The sequence below is a fragment of the Saccopteryx leptura genome, chromosome 9 (genome assembly GCF_036850995.1).
Source record: "Saccopteryx leptura isolate mSacLep1 chromosome 9, mSacLep1_pri_phased_curated, whole genome shotgun sequence".
Taxonomy (NCBI): Eukaryota; Metazoa; Chordata; class Mammalia; order Chiroptera; family Emballonuridae; genus Saccopteryx; species Saccopteryx leptura.
In genome coordinates, this window is record NC_089511.1 from 49,863,116 (window position 1) to 49,887,709 (window position 24,594).

Consider the following 24,594-nt stretch of genomic DNA (forward strand, 5'->3'; position numbering starts at 1 on the left):
GAAACATCAACTCGTATATGTGCCTTTGAACTGGCAACCTCAGTGTTCCGGGCCAGTGCTTTATCCACTGTGCCACCACAGGTCGGAAATTTTCTTAAGGTTGGCAGGTGACCTGGTGTCATTCTAATATGCTCAGTGACTAATTTATCCTACTGTAGGAGTCTTTGAGTTTGGTTGTAAGTGCCCTAACAGTTCTTGAATGCTCAAACTTCCAATTTTGTGACTGCTTTCAAGATTTCCATTAGCAATAACCTTTTTGTTGGGCAGATAAAATATATTATGCTCACTTTGTTAAAGATGGCGCTGCCCACGAGGAGGCCGTCGCCCAGGTGATATTAATGTGTGTTGGGGGCGGGCTGTGGGCAGGCAGAATCCTTGTAGCCTGGGGCTTGGTTTTGGGATTAAGCTTTTCCTACCCTTTTTGATGTGGAGTGGTACAATCCAATTATGCCTCAAATAAGTGACTTTGTTTTAGAGACTTCCCTATTTTGTATATTGGGTTAAGGTTTGGATTTCTACACTATATAATAGGGGCAGAACGGGAGCTTGCTCTTGGTTCCTGAGATTATCATTAGAAGAGAGAGCAGAGCAGAGAGCAGAAGGAGGCCACGTGGAGTAGGCCAGGAGAAGCAGCCAAGATGGCGGAGTGTTGAGTGAGAGGCCAGTTTGTGCAGGGAGAAGGAAGGAGATGGGGAACAGAGGTGAATAAGGCTAGTGAGCTAGAAACTTTTGATTCTAGGAAACTCGGATAAGTCAGTAGCTTTGTGAGCACTGAATGTGAGTGGGTTTTGGAGCCCAGTGTGTGTTTTTACTTGCCCGCCTGGTGCAAGCTAGGATTAAAGCTAATGGCCCATCAGTTTTTGGCTCCGTTGTTTCTTTACCGACTGTCTGAATCCAATGCAAACCTGCATGGGCCAGGCTGCTGTGATGGTGGCCTTGGCTACTGGCTTTACACTTTTTTACACAAAATAAGACAAATATGTGCACTTCAATACATCAGCCATGATTAAGAGATGTTAACTGTGTTGTGGTCAAGAGAAGGTTCTGTGAGCACCATCAACAATTCCCACTGTGTGGATTCTTGCACTGGGGGGAAAAATTGAACTAGCCAACCTTAACAAAGGGACTGCAGAGTAGGGCTCCAGATAAATGGGGAACTGCAAACCACCGATAACAGTTCCCACGTGGATCTTGGGTCAGAATCAAGCACTGGAGTTTTCTACCCAATAACTGAGAACTGTGGTCTGTGATAGAGGCAAGGGGTTTGGGCTCTGGACAGAATAGTTTGCCAGCTCAAACTGACTTCCTTGTCAATTTGGAAAGCCAATTAGACTGGGAACTCCATGCTTAGAGACCAGAGCTTGGCATAAAGAGGAACTTATCCATCGCTCTTAGAAATGGTGAAAAAGAACTCAAAAGGGGTTTTTGGGTACTCTGTCTGTATTTCTTGTCCCCAAATGCTGTCAGAAGTTTCTTTGGATCCCACTGCTGCCACCAAATCTGTTAAAAAACAAAATTCACCTAGCGTGCGGAGGACCCGGGTTCGATTCCTGGCCAGGGCACATAGGAGAAGCGTCCATTTGCTTCTCCACCCCTCCGCCGCGCCTTCCTCTCTGTCTCTCTCTTCCCCTCCCGCAGCCAAGGCTCCATTGGAGCAAAGATGGCCCGGGCGCTGGGGATGGCTCTGTGGCCTCTGCCCCAGGCGCTAGAGTGGCTCTGGTTGAAACATGGCGACGCCCAGGATGGGCAGAGCATCGCCCCCTGGTGGGCAGAGCGTCGCCCCATGGTGGGCGTGCCGGGTGGATCCCGGTCGGGCGCATGCGGGAGTCTGTCTGACTGTCTCTCCCTGTTTCCAGCTTTAGAAAAATGCAAAAAAAAAAAAAAAAAAACAAAATTCAACTGAGTACATTTCAATATCAAATTGGCTTTATTCAAAAATGCATAAATTGGGCAATATCCCACCTAGCAAACAGATAGGATCTCTGAGGAGCTGTACAAAATGGAAAGCTTTTATAGGCAAAATTGGGCAAGAGAGGGAAGTTTCTAACAAAAAGTGGATTGTTTCAGGCAAGGTCACCCTCCTTTGAGGGAAGGGTGGGGTCCACCAATCAGATTACCTCACTGGTATGGATCAGGTGATTCTAGGTTAAGTGACCAAAAATCAAATTCCTGAGAGAGGCTGAAACTGCAATTAGGTAAGGTACTAAGTCAGGGGTCCCCAAACTACGGCCCGCGGGCCGCATGCGGCCCCCTGAGGCCATTTATCCGGCTCCACCGCACTTCCTGAAGGGGCACCTCTTTCATTGGTGGTCAGTGAGAGGAGCATAGTTCCCATTGAAATACTGGTCAGTTTGTTGATTTAAATTTACTTGTTCTTTATTTACTTGTTCTTTATTTTAAATATTGTATTTGTTCCCGTTTTGTTTTTTTACTTTAAAATAAGATATGTGCAGTGTGCATAGGGATTTGTTCGTAGTTTTTTTTTATAGTCCGGCCCTCCAACGGTCTGAGGGACAGTGAACTGGCCCCCTGTGTAAAAAGTTTGGGGACCCCTGTACTAAGTCTTGCTTTGGTGTTGTGAGGCTTAGCACAAGTGACTTAAGTTTACTTCTATTGTCTATTCTTTTCTTTAATAACATGTAGCTTTTCTCTCTGAATTATTTTATGCAATTGGAATAAAATAGTTTTTTATACCTTGCTTTTTTCATGTGTTATATATCGTTTTAAAATTACTCATGAAAAACAAAAAATTTTATTATGAAAAATTCCAAACATGCAGAAAACTGGAAAAAAAAAACCCATTACAATGAGTACTCTAGAAAAACCACTTACAATCAAGAATTATCAATACTTTGCAAAATTTAGTTCATCTTTACTTTTTTGGGGGGGGGGGAGATTTAAAGTAAGTTTAAAGACTCCTTGACATAAGTCTGTACCAGATGCTTCCTTGAATCTTATTTTTAGGTCTAAAGCTTAAGCGACATTACCTAAATAGCACTCCAGAGAAACCAGCCTGCAACTTTTTGGCATTCCCTCAGAAAAATTTACACTACAAGAAAGCAAGCTTTCTCTTTGACCTTTTGTGCAAACTGAGGAAAATATTCAGTACGGCTACTGTGACTCACTGAGCCTTACCCTCAATAGACACTCAAAACATCAACTGAATTTCAGTTACTTTAGAACCCATGTGACAAGGGCACTTTCTCAATCTCCCTGAGAAGTGCTGTCTAGTGTCAGGGGAAGAAGCCAGAAAAGCCGGAGTGGAGGACAAGTGGAGGGCGCGATATAAAGCCTGCACTTGAAGTCAGACTGGTGGCTGGGTTTGACTTTCCCACTGCTCACTGTCTTTTATGGTCCACTATGTAACAACATTTCAATGCCACGTTCGTAAAGTGTGCCGCTGGAGGCTTAGTTGAAATAAAATGTCTAGAACTACCTGGAGGGCTTGTTAATGAGTCTGTAGCGTCCCACCCTTCGAAGTTCCCTTTCTGTAGGTCTAGAATTTTGCAATTCAAACAAATTATCCTAAGATGGTGACAAGGGTGATACTAAGATCACAGGAACCACAAATGCTTTCGTGACAAGAGCTCCGTGAATCTTAACTATTAATATCACCACCCTCGTTGTTCTCCGTAAAGGGCTGTGGGATAGATACTGCACTGCAGGGAAAAGTGATGGACTCTCTTCCAGACGTTTCTGCCAACACAACACACCTCTGTAGGCAATAGGTTAGAACAAGAAGGCAGCTGGAGCTGCGGTGTCACTGTCTTGAGAAAGGGGATCCCTTTCTTCAACTTCCACTTCTGCGGGAAAGTAGAAGCCACCGGCCCGGGAGTCTGCCCTCTGCATTTCACAGAGGTTTGCTCCCCACCGGCGGGAGCCTGCCCTCCCCACAAGCCTAGAGTTAGTGCCTCGGGCGGGCGGAGGCAGGTGCGGAGCGGAGGCTACAGCCCCGCGGGCGGGCGTGGCGAGGAGAGGGGCGCTCTGCTCCAATCCCATCGCTCTGGGTCCGCTCACCGCCCGCGGCCCGATGGCCAGGCGGAAGATGGCTGCCCGAAGCGCCACGGACAGTCACGTGTCACGGCGATAACGCCGTGCGCCCCCTCCCCCGCCAGTCGAGTCTTAAACACTGTGGGAGGCGCAACCCGGGGTAACCTTTCCTTACTGGCGTCTCGCCCGGGCGGGCCAGGGAGGGAGGGTGCCCTGGTGCAAGGCTACCTCTCCCCGCCGTCCGCCCCTAACCCTTCGAAGAAAACCTTCCTTTGGGCAACCTGCACTAGATCCGGCTACTGGGCATGCGCAGTGTTTCAGCCTAAATAACCGCTCTCCGGGTTTTCTCCGCAACTCCGAGGGGCTGGCGGGGGTGGGGCCCGGACGGGGCGGGGCGGCCCTGAGGCGTCCAGAGTCTCCCCGCACAGATTACAGCTGGTCCCGCCTTCCCAGCCCTGACTGGCTTCGAGAGGGTGGTCCCGCAGGTGGCCAGCTTTGAGGATGTGAGAGTCTGGATAGAGATCTGAGAATGGTCTGTCGAGTCGTAGGCCCGCCCCTTTTTAATGAATGTTCAACCAGGAGTTAATCACAAGTGTCGCAGCTCTGAGACTGGGTGGGGAAGAAAATCCTCCGTAGCTCGCAAACTCATGCCCCAGAGCCCGGACTCCAGGAGGCCGACTTTGGGTTCGCTGTTCTGACCAGCTCTAGCTCTTTAACTCGCCGCTCAGCCCCAAGTAGTATTACCGCCTCCGACCCTGAAACTCGGCTCCGTCTGGCCCCAATAAACGGCACCCTAAAATTGTGCAAGCTGGCCTTTCTCGTCGTTGGGGAAAACGTTTGCCTCTCGAGCTTCCATTACTCAAAAAGCAAAGGAGACAAACCCCAGCAACCCCTTGGTGCGCAATCCGGCCCGGGTGCCCCTGGGTCCGGGGAAGAGCCCCCTGCGGACACCGCCCCGCCCCCCTCCCCACCCTGTCCCCCGGCCGCCGCGAACACCCGGAGGAGCGGATCTGTGTCGCGCGGGAAGCCGGGCCGGCTTGGGCAGCGGACTGGGCATGCTCGGCAGCCCGGGAGGCTCACGGTGGCAAGTCGGAAGCGTTCGCACCAGGGAGGCAGCGGCCGGGGCAGCGGCGGCGGCAGGGGCACAGACGAGAGCGGGAACGGCCAGGGAAAGCTGCTTGCCTCTGGCGCCCGGCGGGAGCGCGGTCCGGGTGCAGATCTCCGACGCTGCCCTGCCCCGGATTTCATCCCGCGGTGGGGGGCTCGGCGAGCGGAATTCCGGCGGCGGCTGCGACTCGGTGCAAGTGAGTCCTGGAGCAGGGGAGGGGGGGCGGAAGAAAGCCGATCTCCAGGGGCCGATCGGACACCCGTCACACGGGCCTGGCCAGGCTCCCGGGAGCGGAGTGCGGCTAGCTGGAGGACGAGGGGGCGTGAGCACAGCCCGCGCCGTGCCGCGCGCGTACCTGGCCGGCGCTCCCCCCGCGCGGCCGCCCCAGTGGGTGGGCGCAGGGGGCGGTCGGGTTTTCCCACCGCCCGGCGGCCAGCCTCAAGAAATTGGAGGGGGCGGGCAGCCTGCAGGGGCCCCCGGACCAAGTTGTGGCGGGGAAGAAGGAGGGGCGTCAGTGGGCACCTTTTTCAGAGGTGCTGCGTGCAGACTGGAAGACTGCCCGCTGTCTGATAGGGGCGAGCGGACGGTGGCGGGGCCAAAGAATTGGGGGACTGGTTGCCCTCGGGAAGTGGATGGGCCAGGGTCTGGAGACCCGCAGGGACCAACCCCAAATCGCGGCCCCACCCCCACGCTCCGGGCGGCGGTGTGACAGTTGGTCCCTCCGGGCCAGATCGCAGCGGCCCAAGCGCCCAGCGTTTCGGGATCCTCCCTCTCTTCTCACCCCCGCCCCCCGCGGCTACATAGCAGGTGGGACCCTATTCCCCCGAGGAGCAAGCTTTCCTCCACAGGACGCTAAACAGCCTTTAGGCAGGAGGAGGCTCTAAGATCCCGCTGGGCTGCCCCCGATGGATAAGGGTGTTTAGGGGTGAGGCCTTGAGGAGCCCAGGGCAGCCAGGGACTAGACAGTCTCTCCGGGACGCGGTTCTCCCCGTTGAGTAAAAGGTCTCCGCGATTCAGAGGGGCTTGTCAAGGGCAGAGCGGCGACAGCAGCGGCTGTGTCTGCCACGGTCTTAACCCAGACTCGGGCTTGCAGCTTCTTCTGGTGGGCCGACTAGGAGTCCTGGTCCATCTAACGGATTCAGTCTGGCGCGTTCTGGTTTAACGCTTGTTTCCCTCTTGGGAATCGCGAGTAAAAATCGGGACAAGGGTTGACATGTATGGAGGGAGTGAAGCGCATCCGTGCAGGTGCTTCTCAGATGTTTCTTTTCACCTTCAAACAGTACAGACTTCCGCTGTACACACTTATGAAACCAAGGGTGAAGGCTGCTCTCTGAAAGGGAAGTTTATTTTCTGTTATGAAGCCTGCCTACTCTTTTAGCTCCTTTGACATCTACCTTCCTGCACCTTAAAAGCTGTTTGGACAGGTTATTTTGCTTTCAGATTTGGTGGTGTTTCCGGTTGGCTGCCTAGATATGGAAGTGTTAAATGCCTGTCATGGTGTGCTGTGAACTCCCTTCCTGGCTTTGGGGGTTGAACATTCAAGAGGGAATGAGTGGGCAGAAAGAGAGGAGTGGGCTGGCGACGTAGCAACGGGTTGGGAGTTGCCTAGGGCCAACCAGACTTAAAGGGGTTGGCCTTTGCAGAAGGGTGTTTTATTGGTCGGGGTGTAAGATGTCCACGGGAGAAGCCAGGCGGGGGATGGGTCCCTGCCTGGTCAGTGCTCCAAGGGAAGCCCAGGGTTGTTTGGTGATTCAGCAGGTGGCAGTCTTCCAGCTCTGGAGCCATGCCTTGTCCAAGCAAGCCAGCGAGTCAGCGGCAGCAGCTTGTGCCTGCTGTTGGAGGTGCCAACTTTGGGGGAACCTCCACGAGCCAGATTCTACCTATAGCAGTTCACTTTTCAGACCTGCTTTCTGTAGGTCTGGAGGCCCTGTTCTTTTGGGTTTCATCACTGGGTATGTTAGACTATGTAACATGTTTTTGAATCTCTTTAGTTCTGTGACATGCTGGATAGCAGGAGGTGGCAGCTGCCACCATGCAGTTTAAGTAGTTGCAGAAAATGATAGCAATATGCAAAGCAGAGAAATGGTCTCTTCCTTATTTTTCTGCTTAATATACTAGAAATATATACTTAATAGATGAGAAATGTACATTTTAAATAAAATAGTAAGATGTATTTCTGTAACTCTTCAGTGCTGGCAGCCGCTACTTCAAATATCAGAAAGCATTTTAAAAAGTTAATTCAAGCCCTGGCATTGGAGCTCAGTTGGTTAGAGCGTTGTCCCAATATGCCAAGGTTGTGGGTTTCATCCCTGGTCAGGGCACATACAAGAAGGAACCAATGAATGCATAAGTAAGTAGAATGACAAATACGTATTTCTCTCTCTCTGTCCCTCTCTTCCTCTCTGTCTCCAAAATCAGTAATTGAAATAACAAATTCAAGGGATGGATTAAACTGACATTAAAGAAACACAGTTATCCTAAGTGTCTTATTCATTGGAAGAACTCTAGTATCTTGCGCAGCGCCTAACTTGAAGAGACTCAACAAATGCTTATTCAGCTGTAATTTTAAAATGTTTTCAGAACAGAAGTTTGTCAGTAAGTTTTGACACAAATAACCTTGTATGTTTTCTTAAGTCAGAATTGCCTGTGTTGACCATAAACATTCAATTTTTAGCTAAAAAACTCAACCGTTTTACTTTTCTCCCTAATTTTCAAATTGTGGCAGATCTACACCTCAGCTGGAAAAACATGGGCATGCTTTGCTAACATATCTCATGAAAACCTAAAGGACTCTTAGATATAGCTGTCATGCATTTTTTTTTAAACTAAAAAATACACCTGCTGCCTATCAATTATTTATTTATTTATTTATTTATTTTTGTATTTTTCTGAAGTTGGAAATGGGGAGGCAGACAGATTCCCGCATGCGCCCGACAGGGATCCACCCAGCATGCCCACCAGGGAGCGATGCTCTGCCCCTCTGGGGCGTTGCTCTGTTGCAACCAGAGCCCTTCTAGCGCCTGAGGCAGAGGCCACAGAGCCATCCTCAGCACCCGGGCCAACTTTTCTCCAATGGAGCCTTGGCTGCGGGAGGGGAAGAGAGAGACAAGAGAGGAAGGAGAGGAGGAGGAGGGGTGGAGAAGCAGATGGGCGCTTCTCCTGTGTGCCCTGGCCAGGAACCGAACCTGGGACTCCTACACGCCAGGCCGACGCTCTACCACTGAGCCAACCTGCCAGGGCGATCAATTATTATTAACAAGACTTTATTTTATACAAAGCATTTCAGGAAAACCCTAGAATTCCTAAACCTCTACTTTCCAATGAAAAATGCTGCTGTAGAAAAGACAAAACAACGTCTGAGGATAAAAATTCAGGTTTGTTTGCATGGGGGTAATCTCCAGTCCTTGGGGAGGTGGAGGTGTTTGACCAGCTCATTCTTCTGTATTTTACCTTCACTATTCTGCCCTTTCTTCTAGTGTAGCTCTTTCTTCTTCCCCTAAAGACATACTTCCCTGGTATGGGCTATTGCCAGAAGGATCTGTTTCATTTTCTTACAGAAATTCAGTAAGTGGGGATTATTCTTTTCTGATTGTCCCGTAAACTTTCCCACCACTTTATATGGTACACTGATGGCCCTTGGAAAAAGCTGTGGCCAGTCTATCATGGTGGGGACATGACAGATTATAAATGGCCTTTTCTTTGCCTTTTTTAGATGGTATCTGTAGTCATAGCAATCTCTTCTGGAAGTCCTGTTATGGCATTTCTGGTCTTAAGGATTTTGGATTCTCTTGGTCAGGAATATAAATGATCATTTATCATCTATCACATTCCAAGAATTTTGGCTGTGAAATTACTTTAATAAGCTACTTAATCACCAGAGAGCCATATTTTGGATGAGCCCATTTGGATGTGAGAGTTGGGAAGCAGTGTTGGATGTGGGTGAGGGGAGAGAGAAGAAAGCGGAAGAGCTAGTGGGGATAGGAAGATGATTTCAGAAAGATCCCCTTTTCTCTCTCAGGCAAGCTGATATGTTCCCTTGACCTGTAAAGCCCTGGGGCTTTAACTAAGTAACCATTGCATGTAAATACAGTAGAGTGGGCATTTAGAGATAGCTTTGGTGTTTTTGTTTGTTTTTTGCTTAAAATAAATCAATTTTCTCATAATTATAGAGGCTGGTATCCCAAGATCAGTCGAGTTGTTTCTCCTGAGGCCTCTCTCCTTGGCTTGCAGATGGCCACCTTCTCTCTGTGTCCTCACTGAGGCCTCTCTCCTTGGCTTGCAGATGGCCACCTTCTCTCTGTGTCCTCACAGGGCCTTTCCTCTGCACACCTGAATCCCTGGCACCTCTTCCTCTTATAGGGAGGGACAAGAGTCCTATTGGATGAGGCCTACCTGTCTGACCTCATTTGACCTTAATTATCTTTTTAAAGGCCCCATTTTCAAATACACTCCTATTATAAGGCGGAGAGGCTAGGTGGAGAAAGCCAGACTTGTTGGATTATGAAATGCATGAAAATGAGAGAGAAGGCTATCAGGGGGCCAGGAGAATAAAGGGATTGGATTAATATTGATTTAACTCTTACCCGGCACTCCATGTGCCTTTGCCTACTAGAATGTCTGCCTGGATGTCCCACAGGCACCTGATAATCATTAAGTCCCAAGTTAAATTCATTCCCCTCGGCCTGTGGTGGCGCAGTGGATCAAGTGTCGACCTGGAATGCTGAGGTCGCCAGTTCGAAACCCTGGGCTTGCCTGGTCAAGGCATATGTGGGAGTTCATGCTTCCTGCTCCTCCCCTCTTCTCTCTCTCTCTCCTTCTCTCTCTCCAATAAAAATGAATAAATAAAATCTAAAAAAAAAAATTCATTTCCCTCTCCAGCCCTCCACCCTGTGAATAGCACCACCCCTCATCCAGGGATTTTCACCTTTTATCTCATTCAATTCTCACATCTATCCGTGAAGTAGAAATGATCACCCCTAGTTAAGATGTGAGGAAACTGAGGCTCAGAGAGGCCCAGTGTAATAGTATGCTAGGGATTCTGTAACAAAATACCACAGTCTGGATGGTTTAAACAACAGAAATGAATTTTCTCATAACTAGAAAGACTGGCATCCCAAGCTCAAGGTGTCGGTAGAGTTGGTTTCTTCTGGAACCGGTCTCCTTGGCTTGCAGATGGCCACTTTCCTGCTGTGTCCTAACGTGTCCTTTCCTCTGTGCTGGCTTTGGTGGTTTTCATCTTTTACCTTCTGGTGCTGAGAATTGGTTAACATTCCTCAGTTGTTTTTTTTTTTGTTTGTTTGTTTTGTGTTTTTTTTTTTTTTTTAACAGAGTCAGAGAGAGGGATAGACAGGGACAGACAGACAGGAACGGAGAGATGAGAAGCATCAATCATTAGTTTTTCGTTGTGCATTGCAACACCTTAGTTGTTAATTGATTGCTTTCTCACAAGTGCCTTGACCGTGGGCCTTCAGCAGACCAAGTAACCCCTTGCTCTAGCCAGTGACCTTGGGTCCAAGTTGGTGAGCCTTGCTCAAACCAGATGAGCCCATGTTCAAGTGGCGACCTCGGGGTCTCAGACCTGGGTCCTCTGCATCCCAGTCCGATGCTCTATCCATTGCGCCACTGCCTGGACAGGCTCATTCCTCAGTTTTTGGCACAAAATTCTCTCCCTGTGCAATGCCTCTTTCTTGTTTTATTTTTTTCTCACTCCTATTCCTCTCTCCACCAGAGGAGCCTCTTCTCATGTGTTGGATATGTTCTTGGGCATATCTGTATTTTGGTTAAAGATTTTGTGTGTGTTTTCAATTTACATAAGTGATTACATAAGTGATACTGACTATAGATTTTATTTGTTTTATTTTTCATTCAACATTCAAACTTTTTTATTAGGGAAATTTTCAGACATTCATAAAAGTCCAAAGACATTCATTCAGTCCACATTTTATTTGTGAGATCTATGTTAGTGTAGGTTTATCTAGTACTGCTGCTTTGTATGGCTGGCCTGCTGTGTACCCACTTAAAACTTACCCATTTCTCTAGTGATGGACATTTAGCTCGTCCCCACTCCTGCTAGTGGGAGCAAAGCTGTGATGAATATCCTTTTGCAGTCTCTCTCTCTCTCTCTTTTTTTTTTTTTTTTACAGAGACAGAGAGAGAGAGTCAGAGAGAGGGATAGACAGGGACAGACAGCCACGAACGGAGAGAGATGAGAAGCATCAATCATTAGTTTTTCGTTGCAGCACCTTAGTTGTTCATTGATTGCTTTCTCATATGTGCCTTGACCATCGGGCTACAGCAGACTGAGTAACCCCTTGCTCGAGCCAGTGACCTGGGTGAGCTTTTGCTCAAACCAGATGAGCCCGCGTTCAAGCTGGTGACCTCGGGGTCTTGAACCTGGGTCCTCTGCATCCCAGTCTGATGCTCTATCCACTGCGCCACTGCCTGGACAGGCCTGTTGCAGTCTCTTAATGAGCTTGTGAGAATATCTCTAGAGTAGTGGTTCTCATAGTGATCCACACCCAGCAGCAGCAGCATCACCTGGGAACTTATAGAAATGCAGATTCCCAGGCCCCAACCTAGATATTTTGAATCAGAAAACCTGGAGGCACACTCCATCAATTTGTATTTTAACATGCCCACCCTGGAGATTCTAACGCATGGGAAAGTTTGAGAACCTTGACCCTAAGGGTGCAACCCAGGAGTGCAAGCACACCTGTTTTTACCAAACACTACCAAATTATTCTCCAGTGTTGCTGATTTGGTTGACACTTCTACATCAGTGCATGAGGGCTTCTGATTTCCCTCATCCTTGCTAGTGGTGCATATTCATTGTCTTTCTAATTTTACCAATATTTGATGGCTTTAAGGTGGCATCTTGTTTTAATGTGACTTTATTAGTGAATTTGAGCATCTTTTTTTTTCTTTTTCTTTAGGAGAACGGATAGACAGGGACTGACAGGAAGAGAGAGAGTTGAGAAGCATCAACTCATAGTTGAGGCATTTTAGTTGTTCATTGATTGCTTTTTCATATGTGTGTGTGTGTGTGGGGGGGCTCCAGCAGAGCCAGTGACCCCTTGTTCAAGCCAGCAACCTTGAGCTCCAGCCAGCAACCTTGGGCTTAAGCCAGCGACCATGGGGTCAAGTCTATGATCCCACACTCAAGCCAGCAACCCCCATGCTCAAGCTGGTGAGCCCGTGTTCAAGCTGGCAACTTTGGGGTTTTGATCCTGCGTCCTCAGTGTCCCAGGCTGACGTTCTATCCACTGTGCCACCACCTGGTCAGGCTGAGCTTCTTTCAGTATATTTGTTAGCTATTTCAGTACCTTTGACCAGCTTTAGTCTGTTTTTATAATCATTTAATTTGCAGATGTTCCTTAACTTTGTCAATGGTAATTGTCAGAAATTTTTAGTTTTGATATAGCCCAAATCCATTAATTTTTTTGCCTTATATTGCACTTCAGGAGTCATAAGATGTTCTTCCTTACTCCAGGATTACAAAGATACTCTATATTTTGATCTGTCAGCTTTCTATTACCTTTTACAATGAGGGCTTTCAACTCTTGAGGTTTATCTTCATCAATGGCATAAAGAAGGAACCTGGCCCTGGCCGGATAACTCAGTTGGTTAGAGCACCCTCTTGAAGTGCAGAGGTTGCTGGTTTAATCCCCAGTCAGGGCAACTAGAGGAACAGATCAATGTTCCTGTCTCGCCGTTTCTCTCTTTCTCCCTTCCTTTCTCTCTAAAATCAATAAAATAAATGTTAAAGATAAAAAATGGAATCTAGCTTTATTTTTTTTCCTTTCCATTTTGTGAGCCAGTTTCGCCCAAATCATTTATTATACAGCGTATTCTTTTCCTAATATTTGTGTGTGTGTGGAACATCTTTTATCATACATCAGGTTCCCACATGCACTCACCAGATCTATCTCTTCACTTTGCATATGGTACATCCATGTGCAATTTGATGAATTTTGACAAATGTACATACCCATGAAACCACCAGAACCAAATACAAAGCATTTTTATTGCCCCCAAACTGCCCGTGGGTCGCTTTGCCTTCCATCCTTCTCTTTGTCCCCAGACTCTGGTAACCAATGGTCTATTTTCTGCCACTATAGATCCATTTGCATTTTCTAGAATTTTATATAAATGGAACCATCCAGTATGGTACTTGTTGTGTGTTTGATTCCCCTCACTCAACGTAAGATTTTAAAAATCCTTTTAAAAAATTGTGGCAAAGTAGACATAACATATTTACCATTTAACAATTTTTAAGTGTACAGTTCAGTGGCATTAAGCACATTCACATTGTTGTGCAACCATCACTTCTGTCTATTCCAGAACTTCTCCTTCACTTCAGATTGAAACACTGTTCACATTAAATTCAACCTACTGATTTTGAGATTCTTCATGAGGTGTCTGCTTCTGAGTTCTCTATTCTGTTCCTATCTGTCTATCTGCCAGATTATTATTTTATTATTATTATTATTTTTTTTTGTATTTTTCTGAAGCTGGAAACGGGGAGAGACAGTCAAACAGACTCCCGCATGCGCCCGACCGGGATCCACCCGGCACGCCCACCAGGGGCCACGCTCTGCCCACCAGGGGGCGATGCTCTGCCCCTCCGGGGCGTCGCTCTGCCTCGACCAGAGCCACTCTAGCGCCTGGGGCAGAGGCCAAGGAGCCATCCCCAGTGCCCGGGCCATCCTTGCTCCAATGGAGCCTTGGCTGCGGGAGGGGAAGAGAGAGACAGAGAGGAAGGAGGGGGGGGGGTGTGGAGAAGCAAATGGGCGCTTCTCCTATGTGCCCTGGCGGGGAATTGAACCCTGGTCCCCGCACGCCAGGCCGACGCTCTGCCGCTGAGCCAACCGGCCAGGGCTGCCAGATTATTTTTTATCATAGCTTTGCAGAGTGTTTTATATGGAAAGGTGAGCTCCTAATTTGCTTTTCTTTTTCAGAAAGTGGTTATTTGTGGACTTTTGTTCTTCTGGATACATTTTGTAACGGTGGTCAAGTTCTCAACAAAATCCTAGAAATGTGATCGGCATTGCATGGAATGTATAATCTAAGGGGCGGGGGGCGAGTTGACCCCTTTTCTAATACTGGGATTCTTTCAATGAATGTGATTATCATTCCATTTCCTGTTAACATTTTTAAAAAAGGTAATAATGTTGGTTTGAGGAGCATTTGAGTCTGGCTTCTTAGTCTGAACCTTAGAGGAAGGCAGGGTAGGGGTTTTGGATCTTGTTTTAATCTTGGTTTTCTACTCACCAGTCTGGAGTGACACTGGGTGTTACTCACCTTTTGTAGCCCTAGGTCTTTTGTCACGCAAACTGAATCCCAACACCCTCCCCTAGGAGGCTGCTGAGGGGACTACAGGGCTTGAAACAGTTGCCACTCAGTGGATGTTGGTGTAATACAGGGGTCCCCAAACTTTTTACACAGGGGGCCAGTTCACTGTCCCTCAGACCATTGGAGGGCCAGACTATAAAAAAAACTATGAACAAATCCCTATGCACACTGCACATATTTTAAAGTAAAAAAACAAAACGGGAACAAATACAATATTTAAAATAAAGAACTAGTAAATTTAAATCAACAAACTGACCAGTATTTCAATGGGAACTATGGGCCTGCTTTTGGCTAATGAGATGGTCAATGTGCTCCTCTCACCGACCACCAGTGAAAGAGGTGCCCCTTCTGGAAGTGCGGTGGGGGCCGGATAAATGGCCTCAGGGGGCCGCATGTGGCCCCTGGGCTGTAGTTTGGGGACCCCTGGTGTAATACCTTCCCTAATGCTGGCTTTGAATAGTGTCAAGTTTTTTTCTTTTTTCCTGCTTCTTAGGGATTGATAAGAAAGGAGTGTCAGAAAAGCAAAGTGAATTAAGCCAATCAATTGACTGTGTGTAACACTCTCTAAGTCCACATATGCCACCTGTGCTCCTACCTAGTTTTGTGGGGCTTCACAGAAAGTACGGGTAATTCCAAAGACTTTTACAGTCCAGTGGGGAAGAAAGACACATACAAGAAACAGAACTCTATGTGACAGATGGTATATAATTAGGGGTTAAGTGATGTGATGTCAGGGGAGTTATGAGAAAGAGAGAAATGCTGCTCTGTGACAATTTTGACTTGATTTGAGTAGAATTAGATTAAGGGGAGAAGAGGGACTGGTGAATCCAATTATAATTAGCATTTCTGCCAGGACTTCGAGGGCCTAGTATTGAACCTTGGGACAGTGGATTTTGTCCCTAAATTTAAGTCTTAAATGTCATTGCTTTGGAATCAGTGATAACAAGCGGCTTATAGATGCCTAGATGACTAGTAGCTACCTTTCTGTCATGTAATACAGTAGTTAAGAGCACTGACTCTGGAGCTAGAGTACAGTTCAAATCTTGGCATTATTGTATAGGAGCTGTGGGACCTTAGGCAAGTTAGGTCAACTTTGTACCTCAGTTCCCTAAGCCTCGAGGGAGGGTGCTGTAATAGCAGGTACCTCACAGGGTTGTGAGAACTGCAGCAATTAACATTCGTGAGGCACTTGGTTCCTGGCACAAGGTAATCACAATATCAGTGATTATAGATGATAGTGTTGATTTTTTTTAAAGGTTAAAAAAATCATTGATTTTAGAAAGAAGAGAGAGAAATGGAGGAGGAACGGGAAGCATCAGCTCATAGTATTTGCTTCTTATGTGTGCCTTGACCTGGCAAGCCCGGGGTTTTGAACTGGAAACTTCAGCGTTCCAGGTCAGTGCTTTATTCACTGTGCCACCCCAGGTCAGGAAATGTTAGCTGTTTGTTTTTTTTTGTTTTTTTTTTTTGTTAGCTGTTTTTATGACTACTTTTGTTAATACTCATTGTGTTTCTTTTGTATCTTACTGGGTATGTATGTGAGGTCTTATGCCCCAGAGTTGAGTGGCTTTTGTCCAGAAAGATCTGTTGGAGGCACAGTCCTGTAAAGTTGGCTTTCTCTGCACATTGCTGGGCACGTGGTGAGTGCTTGGGTTGTAGACTACACGACTAAATGCTTGTTAACAGTAGGCCACATGCTGTCTCTGTCGGTCCTGGATGGCCTCAGTTGAGGCTCTGGAAAGATAGAATAGAATGTGGTTAGCCTGCAGGAAGCAAGTTTTATTTTGCTGGACTCCTGTGTGTGAGTAGACAAAGCGTAACCGTAGGGATTCACATTCATTGAGGGCTAACAACCTGCCAGACCTAAGCCCTCAACCCTTGCGACTGTCCTTTGAGCTGGATATTATTACCTGCCTTTTAGAACTGAGGAGAGTGGGGCACAAATAATTTGCTCAACAAAGTAGGAGTACCCTGATAGAATTTAATGTTTGGGGCCTTTGCCAGTTGGCAGAAATGACCAGAGTAGGTGCTGTTGGTGGGGAGACGTAACTTCCATAAAGAGCTGTGAAACAGGGTAGCCCAGCAGGGCATTCCCATGACTGGAGGTTTATCAGCTTAGCTGATGGTTCTCAAATTTCAGCAGGTATCACAATCACCTTGAGGCTTGTTAAAGACACCATCTGCTGGGCACAACCCTACCAGAGTTTCTGAAGCCAGTAGCTTGGGGTGGGGCCTGGTAGTTTACTCCTCCCATCCAAGTACTAACCAGGCCCCACCCTGGTTAGCTTCTGAAATCAGACGAGCTAGGGCGTGTTCAGGGTGGTATGGCCTTAGACCAGTTTACTCCTTTGACGTGTTCCCAGGTGCTGTCTGAGAACCATGTTAGTGAGGAGCTGGGTATAGTCAGGTGAGCTGATTTCAGATTCGGAAATGTGAAATCTTTCTACCTCATTGTGGGGAAGCAGCTGTGTTAGGCTTGCTCGCTGGTTTATCGGCTGCAAGCACTTTGCCTGATGAGTGCATGAGCACCTGGCACTGTCACGCGCGGATAGTGGATGTAAGGCTATGGGTGCTTGCACGCAGGGTGAATTGCGGACGGCGGATTGTGGACTGCCTGCTACCACTGTGAGGGGCCATTTTTGCTGTTCATTTGCCTGAGGAAGAGGTTAAACCCAGTTTGCTCTTCTGCCGTTGTGAGACTATTAAACAGGAGTGGCCCAGTGCTTCCTGGCTCTGCGGTTCCTCTACCATCTGCCCGAATCCAATGTGGGCCTGCCTGGCCATGGCCACCAGCGTTACACTCATGAAATAAACATTGTATTCATGTGGTCCTGTTTCTCTAGAACAGCAGAAGAGTGTCTGAGCCAGTGCACAGGAGAAAGCTGCTTTACATCTCTGTGTTTTTAGCATGGCTAGGATGGAGGATGATCGGGATGGAGAGGAACTTTGGCAGTGCAGGTCAAAACTTCTTAGGAACATTGAGTGCTGTCTAATGTTATTCCATCCTAGGAAGAGGCCCTGATTTGTTTTATTTTCTTTATTAAGCTCCCCCAACCCCCACCATAGGCATAATAAAAGCTTCATTTTCATCATTTATGTCTTCGGGAAAATTTAAGCACAGAGAAATTAAAAGTGTCTGGAGATACGGAACCTGACAGTGGAGAGGCAGAAGATGATCTTATTCAACCGAGTTCATTGTAGTAGGCAATCGTAGGAAGTACTTAAAAAAACAGAAAAGAGACCTGTGTACCCACCTCTAGCTGCTGTGAGGTCACGCATGCCCAAGCTTAGCACAGTGCCTATACACAGGAAGTTACCAGAACACAAGTTTTCTGTTTTGCAATTGAGGCTGCATTTTCCTCTTTTGAACAATGTTACACGTAAAACTGTCCAATGAGAAAATTTTAGAATTGAAAGACTTTGTAGGAAATCAGGACTTAGGTGACTCAGAGGAGAACATACAGGTAAATTGTATTTGGGAGGAAACTTGGGTGTCTCCTGTGACCCCGGCAGCCAGGAAGGGCTTGTTTGCTTGGTGAGGGGATGTGCGGAGCAGAGGGGATGACGGGGGGCTAAGGAAGGACTGGGGAGGCCAGAGAGGCCTGTTCACATATGCAAGATGCTCTCAAGTCTGGTCTTTTTATATAGCCTGGGGTTTACAAGAGCATAGACATGTGCTAAGGGTCTGCTCTGGGCTAGACCTCCTGTTAAGCCGTGAGATACAGAGATGATCTCTTTGAGGGCCTAGTTGGAGAGACAGACCATAGATCAATGCCATCACCACGTAGCAAGTGCAGCGTGGCAGCTATTCCCCAAGCTTCCTAGGGGCAGGGGTGTGGGCTGGGTGGAGAAGCAGGCTGCCCGCTCCAGGTTCCCAAAGTAACAAACAGCATGTGGGAGGGTAAATGATACCGTAGGTTATTATATTATAGCTGGAACTGGAAGTGATATATTTTTTTTCTTTTGTTTTTGGGGTTTCCATTTTTAGCGATATTGCTCCCACAACAGAGAGGAATCTAGCTAGGAAGCTGCGTTCTGTGAGTGGTCAGCCAGCAGAGGGAAACTGGGAACTGGAACTGCATTTCAAAACCACTTAGGAAGTCGTAGGGAGAACATCAGAGTATACTTTCTTTGTCTTTAAAACACGTGGCTACATTTTAGCTGCTTCATACATAGGAATGTAAAACCTGGTGATTAGTTTGACCTGTGGTGGCGCAGTGGATAAAGCGTCGACCTGGAAATGGTGAGGTTGCCGGTTCGAAACCCTGGGCTTGCCTGGTCAAGGCACATATGGGAGTTGATGCTTCCAGCTCCTCCCCCTTCTCTCTCTCTGTCTCTCCTCTCTCTCTCTCTCTCTCTCTGTCTCTCCCTCTCCTCTCAAAAATGAATAAATAAAACAAACAAACAAACAAAAAAACCCCTGGTGATTAATAACTTTCTTTCTTCCTTCTTTCGAGGCTCCCTTACACCTCAGACCTTTACTACAACATTTCAGTGGTCCCCGCAGTGTTTGGGAGGCTGTGCCTGCAGAAGAGATCATGGAAGACCACTGTTCTTTTTAGAGAGTAGTTTCTAACTACCCGCCAAGGAAATGCCCCCAGCTGGACAATTGAGACCAACCTTAATAACGTTATCTTTAAGGTAAATCGGCTTTTGAAAGAAAGATTTTATTAAAAACAAGGTTTTATTTTATTGTCCCTCAATTTCTGGCAAAGTGCTAAATTCCACTTTCAATTTTGTTTTCAGTGGTTTGCTTTTCTCATTTTCTTTGTCCTCTCTTTTTTTCTTCCTTCTTTTTCCCTTCTCCCCTTTCCTTCCTTAATAGCCTTATAGACAACATGCAAGCTAAGGCCTTCGTGCCAAGCTATGACCTTGGCAAACTGGAGACTGTTTTTTTTTTTTATCTGTAAATGGAGTTTGGATTGCCTGACCCTTAGCCATCTAGTCCCCAGATTCCATGAGTTCTGTGATTGTGGGACACCTGATGAGAGCATCTCATGAACTCGACATCATCAGTCATTTACTATCCTGTTAATAAAAAATAATCTTATTTCAGAACTTCCTTCCCTAGTTCTATTTAGTTGCGTGTCCAAAGCACTGTATAGAAATGGCACAAGTGGTTGATTCTTCACTGTTTGTGTTTTCCACATGGTGATTGATGCTACTCCTGGTAGGCTAGCTCTGTTAATGGTGTAAATGTGGGATATTAAGTCCTTTAAAAATATCATTCGGGCCCTGGCTGGTTGTCTCAATGGTAGAGCCTCAGTCTGGCGTGTGGATGTCCCAGGTTCAGTTCCCGGTCAGGGCACACAGGAGAGGTGCCCATCTGCTTCTCCCCCCTTACCCCTCTTGTTTCTTTCTCTCTCTTCCCTTCCTGCAGCCATGGCTTAATTGGAGTGAGTTGGCTGTGGGTGGCGAGGTTGGCTGCATGGTCTCCACCTCAGGCGGTAGGAAGAGTCGGTTGCTGAGTAATAGAGCAATGCCCCAGATGGGCAAAGCATCACCCCCTAGTGGGCTTGCCCCCTAGTAGGCTTGCCGGGTAGATCCTGGCTGGGGCACATGCAGAAGTCTGTCTCTGCCTCCCCTGCCCTCATTAAATAATAAAAAAAAGTTTCATTCAGGCACACTGTGTGAATCCATGAAAGATATTATAACTAATGTTATATAAGGACAAATTATAAGGGATGTGATGATTACAGACTGGGGTTGGAGCTCTACAGCTAAGCCAGGTGGGTGGATGATGCTCAAATCAGGAATGGAGCTCTCAGGAGTCACAGGTTTAGTGAAGGTTGAGCAGAGAAGAAAATGTCCCGGGGGCTGGGTGGTGGAGAACGCACCTCTAGAATCCTGCCCCCTGCAGAGGTGGGGAGAGGAGTGAAGGGGATGCCCCCCTCCCAGTGGTAGCAGAGGCCAGAGAAGTCAGGAAGGGGAGAAAATCAGCAGGTGATGGGATGCTGAGAACACTCTCCCCTCCTGAGAAACAGACCGACAGTTTGGGCAGATGTCTGAAAAGGGCACAGGGTGCGGATGTTCCTGAGGCCCAAAGTGAAGAGGAGTTTATTTCCCCTGCGAAAGCTAAGGATGGGAGAGGGAAGTGTGTGTGGACAGGCAGCATAGTGGCCGGTGAAGGTGCTCAGGCAAGTGGAGAGGAGAGGAGAGCTGCCAGGCCTGGCATGCTCGAGGAAAAGCCACAGGACCCGAAGGGGGTGGAAAAGAAACACCCTGCAGCGGAGAATCCACGGCCTCCAGCCTGAGCCAGGCTGCCCTGGTAACCTGAGATGGAGAGGGAGCAAGCAGGGACAGGTGCGACTGTCTTTTTGGGACATTGATTTTTTCTCATGTCAAATGGGAATAGTAAATACTGTATCACAGTGTCGTCAAGTGCCAGCCGTTGGCATGTGCCTGTGGTCGTGCAGGGCAGCGTTCCGCAGTTGTTAGGCAACCTTGGGAAGTGGCCGCAGACGGTGACCCAGAGACTCTCTGTCTGAGGAGTGGGGTGCTGGTTCCCTGTCTGCTCACTCGGGGGCATTTTGACCTTTCACTTGACTAGATGCTTCATGAGTGAGACTTGGAGTTAGTGCAGTGGGACTGTCCATCTATACCCAACTTTGTGGCCATGTATTGTTGAGATTTTCACCAGGTGGACTGTAGTCCCTTCTCTTGTGTTTCTATCAAACCCTAGGGCCAGATCCCAAGTGCATGGAGGGTCTCATGTATGTCATTGCTCTTGTGGAAGTCTCCTCATGATGGCCTCAGTCTCTTTCCTAAACCTTTCAAACCATTGGGATGAGCAGCTTTGGTTTGGATGATACTCTGAATATGGTATAGGTGTGAACCAAGAAAAGGCTTTGCCTGAGGGGAGACAGAGACAGACTCCTCGCATGCGCCCTGATTAGGATCTGCTCGGCCACCTCGGTCTGGGGCCAATGCTCTGCCTGTTTGGAGCCGTGTTTGCAAACGAGTTATTTTAGCACCTGAGATGGAGGCTCCATAGAGCCATCCTAAGCACCCAGGGCTGACACTCGAACCATGAGCCACTGGCTGCGAGAAGGGAAGAGAGGCAGAAGGGGTAGAGGGAGGGGAAGAAAAGCAGAAGTTTGCTTCTCCTGTGTGTGCTGACTGGGAATCGAACCTGGGACATCCACGTGCCGGGCTGATGCTCTACCACTGAGCCAGGGCCTGGAGTTTAAAAAAAAATTTTTTTTTTTAGATTTTATTTAATCATTTTAGAGAGAGAGAGAGAGGGAGGGAGGGAGGAAGGGAGGGAGGGAGGGAGGGAGAGAAGAAGGAAGTTTCAACTCCCATATGTGCCTTGACCAGGCAAGCCTGGAGTTTCAAACTGGCGACCTCAGCGTTTCAGGTCGATGCTTTATCCACTGTGCCACCACAGGCCATGGTGGAGTTTTCTTAGTAATAGGGCAGACACAATAATCAAGTCAGTGAACGTGTAGCATGCCAAGTGGCCAGGAGGCAAAGCCTCCTAAGGGCTCTGCCACCCATTCACAAGGTCGGTAATTTGACATTTGCTTTTACTGCTGCTGTTGGAGTAGTGACACCTGAGTTACTCTGAAAGGCTCTACAAAGTTATCAGCAGTTGTGCTGGGCAGCATTCCAAGTTTCCATAGGGCCCTGAATATGGCCGACTTTCCCCCTCCCTTTGATTATAGAAACAGACAGGATGGTGAGAACACTTAGGAATTCTCAAGACTCCTTTTGGTCATTTGTTGTGAAGGCACTACCAGTATCCCAGGGGTTCTTGTTGGGGTCCTTGAATGGGTTTCAAGAAGCCACTGAAATTAAACTTACCATTTTAGGTGTGTCCGTTTTTCTGTGACTTATGGATAGGACAGGTTCAGCTATTCCCCTGAGGAAATAAGAGGAGCTGAATGATCCGGGGTATCACGAAGACCAGCTAACAGTGTGAGAAGGGAGGGGACAGTGAGTGTGATGCCACAATGTGGTTTTGTTCTCCACTAAGCAAGAAAAGGAAGCTGAGCTTTGGAAGGAGAGCAGAAGACCACTTGAGCAGATGCTGCTTCTCAGGTTTCCGGGTCTGATGGGCACCAAAAATAGGTCTGGAGAGGACAGGTTAGGACTTTGGTTGATGTCAAGGGCACCTGTTTTAAGACTTTCTTCTGCTTGAGAAGTCCACAGTAGTTTAGCTAAACAGTATAAAGTGAAAGTCAGTTGTCCTTCATGATAAGAGTATGGGGGGGTAGCTTTTAAGAGGGAAGACCTAGCTCTGGCTGGAGAGCTTGGTTAGAGCATAATACCAATAGGTAGAGCATAATACCAATAGGTAGAGCTTGCCAGTTTGATCTCCGGTCAGGGCACATACAGGAACAGATCGATGTTTCTGTCTCTCTCTCTCTCTACCTTCTTCTCTCTAAAGTTAATAAATAAAAAATAATTTTTTAAAAAGAAGGATGACAGATACACACTATTTGATCCAGCAATTCTGCTACTGGGAGTTTATTTTAAGAAATAAGAGCCTGACCAGGCGATGGCACACTGGATGAAATGTCGACCTGGGACACTGAAGACCCAGGTTCGAAACCCTGAGGTTGCTGGCTTGAGCTGAGTCTCATCTGGCTTGAGTGCAGAATCTCCAAATTGAGCACAGAATCATAGACATGACCCCATGGTCGCTGGCTTAAGCCCAAAGGTCACTGGCTTGAGCCCAAGGTGGCTGGCTTGGTCAAGGGGTCACTGGCTTAGCTGGAGTCTCCCCCACATCAAGGCACATATGAGAAAGCAATCAATGAACAGCTGAGGTGCCACAGCTATGAATTGATTCTTCTCATCTCTCTCCCTTCCTGTCTGTCCACCCCCTTGCAAAAAAAAAAAAAAAAAAAAGATTAAAGAAAAAAAGAAACAGTTAAGACCATTATTCATCCCAGAGTTGTTTATCAGTGAAAAGTTGGGAACCTGAATCCAGCAGGGGCAGATGAATTAAATGATGTATACCTGCACAGTGGAATACTAGGCAACACTTAAAAATAATATCTAGAAGAATACTCATATAGAAAATATTTCTAGCCTGACCTGTGGTGGTGCAGTGGATAAAGCGTCAACCTGGAAACACTGAGGTTGCTGTTTCAAAACCCTGGGCTTGCCTGGTCAAGGCACACAGGGAAGTTGATGCTTCCTGCTTCTACCCCCTTCTCTCTCTCTCTCTCTCTCTCTCTCTCTCCCCCCCCTCTCTATAATGAATAAATAAAATCTTAAAAAAAAAGAAAAGAAAATATTTCTAGCCCTGGCCTGGTAGCTCAGCTGGTTAAAGCATTGTCCTGATATGCCAAGGTTGTGGGTTTGATATTTATGTATAAGTGGAGCAACAAATCGATGTTTTTCTCTTTCTCTCTAAAATCAATAAAATAAATTTTAAAAATTAAAAGAAAATTCTGAAAATATTGTTATGTGCAAAAAGATATGTACTGCTTTTGTAAAAAAAACAAACTTATTCTGGTGCCTTGCTGGGGATTGCTGACATAGTGATGAACTAAGTAGATACGGTTCCTGCCCTCAACAAGCTTACAGTCTACAAGGAAAATAGTCAAGCAAATAAATATTGACTCTCATGTGGCACAGCAGATAGAGCGTAGGCCTGGGATGCGGAGGACCCAGGTTTGAAATCCCGAGGTCACCGGCTTGAGTATAGGCTCACCAGCTTGAGTGCGAGGTTGCTGGCTTGAGCGTGGGATCATAAATATGACCCCATGGTCACTGGCTTGAGCCCAGAGGTCGCTGGCTTGAAGCCCAAGGTTGCTGGCTTGAGCAAGGGGTCACTGGCTTAGCTGGAGCCCCCCTGTCAAGTCAAGGCACATATGAGAAAGCAAACAATGAACAACTAAGGTACGGCAACGAAGAATTGATGATGCTTTTTTCTCTCTCTTCCTGTCTATCTCTGTCTTTTTCTTTTTCTGTCTTTCTCACTAAAATATATATTGACTTTCCTATAAAAGATTTTATAAATCCTCATAGTAGGAGTAGAGGTAGTTCGACCTGTGAAGTCTGATCATGCTATGCCTGTTAAACTACATCCCTGACCTGATATCGCTGACGTTCTAGAAAGTCACTAAGATATCTTACTGATAGTGTCCTCTGTTGAACTGTCTTCCTTCAGTATTCCTTTCTCCCCAACA

The 24,594-nt window shown here is 47.2% G+C and overlaps 1 protein-coding gene across 6 annotated transcripts in view; it reads left to right on the plus strand.

Moving 5' to 3' along the window:
- The first annotated feature begins 5,026 nt into the window (after positions 1 to 5,026).
- The window catches only part of SGMS1 (sphingomyelin synthase 1), a 327,448-nt gene continuing 307,880 nt past the window's right edge, over positions 5,027 to 24,594 (plus strand). For 5 of the 6 annotated variants that reach the window (XM_066348467.1, XM_066348469.1, XM_066348466.1 and 2 more), the window contains exon 1: positions 5,027 to 5,294. The gene's annotated coding sequence lies outside the window, so the exon portion shown is untranslated. Of the gene's footprint in view, positions 5,295 to 5,883; positions 5,906 to 24,594 lie in introns of those variants that run through there. The other variant, XM_066348468.1, reaches the window with a different exon arrangement.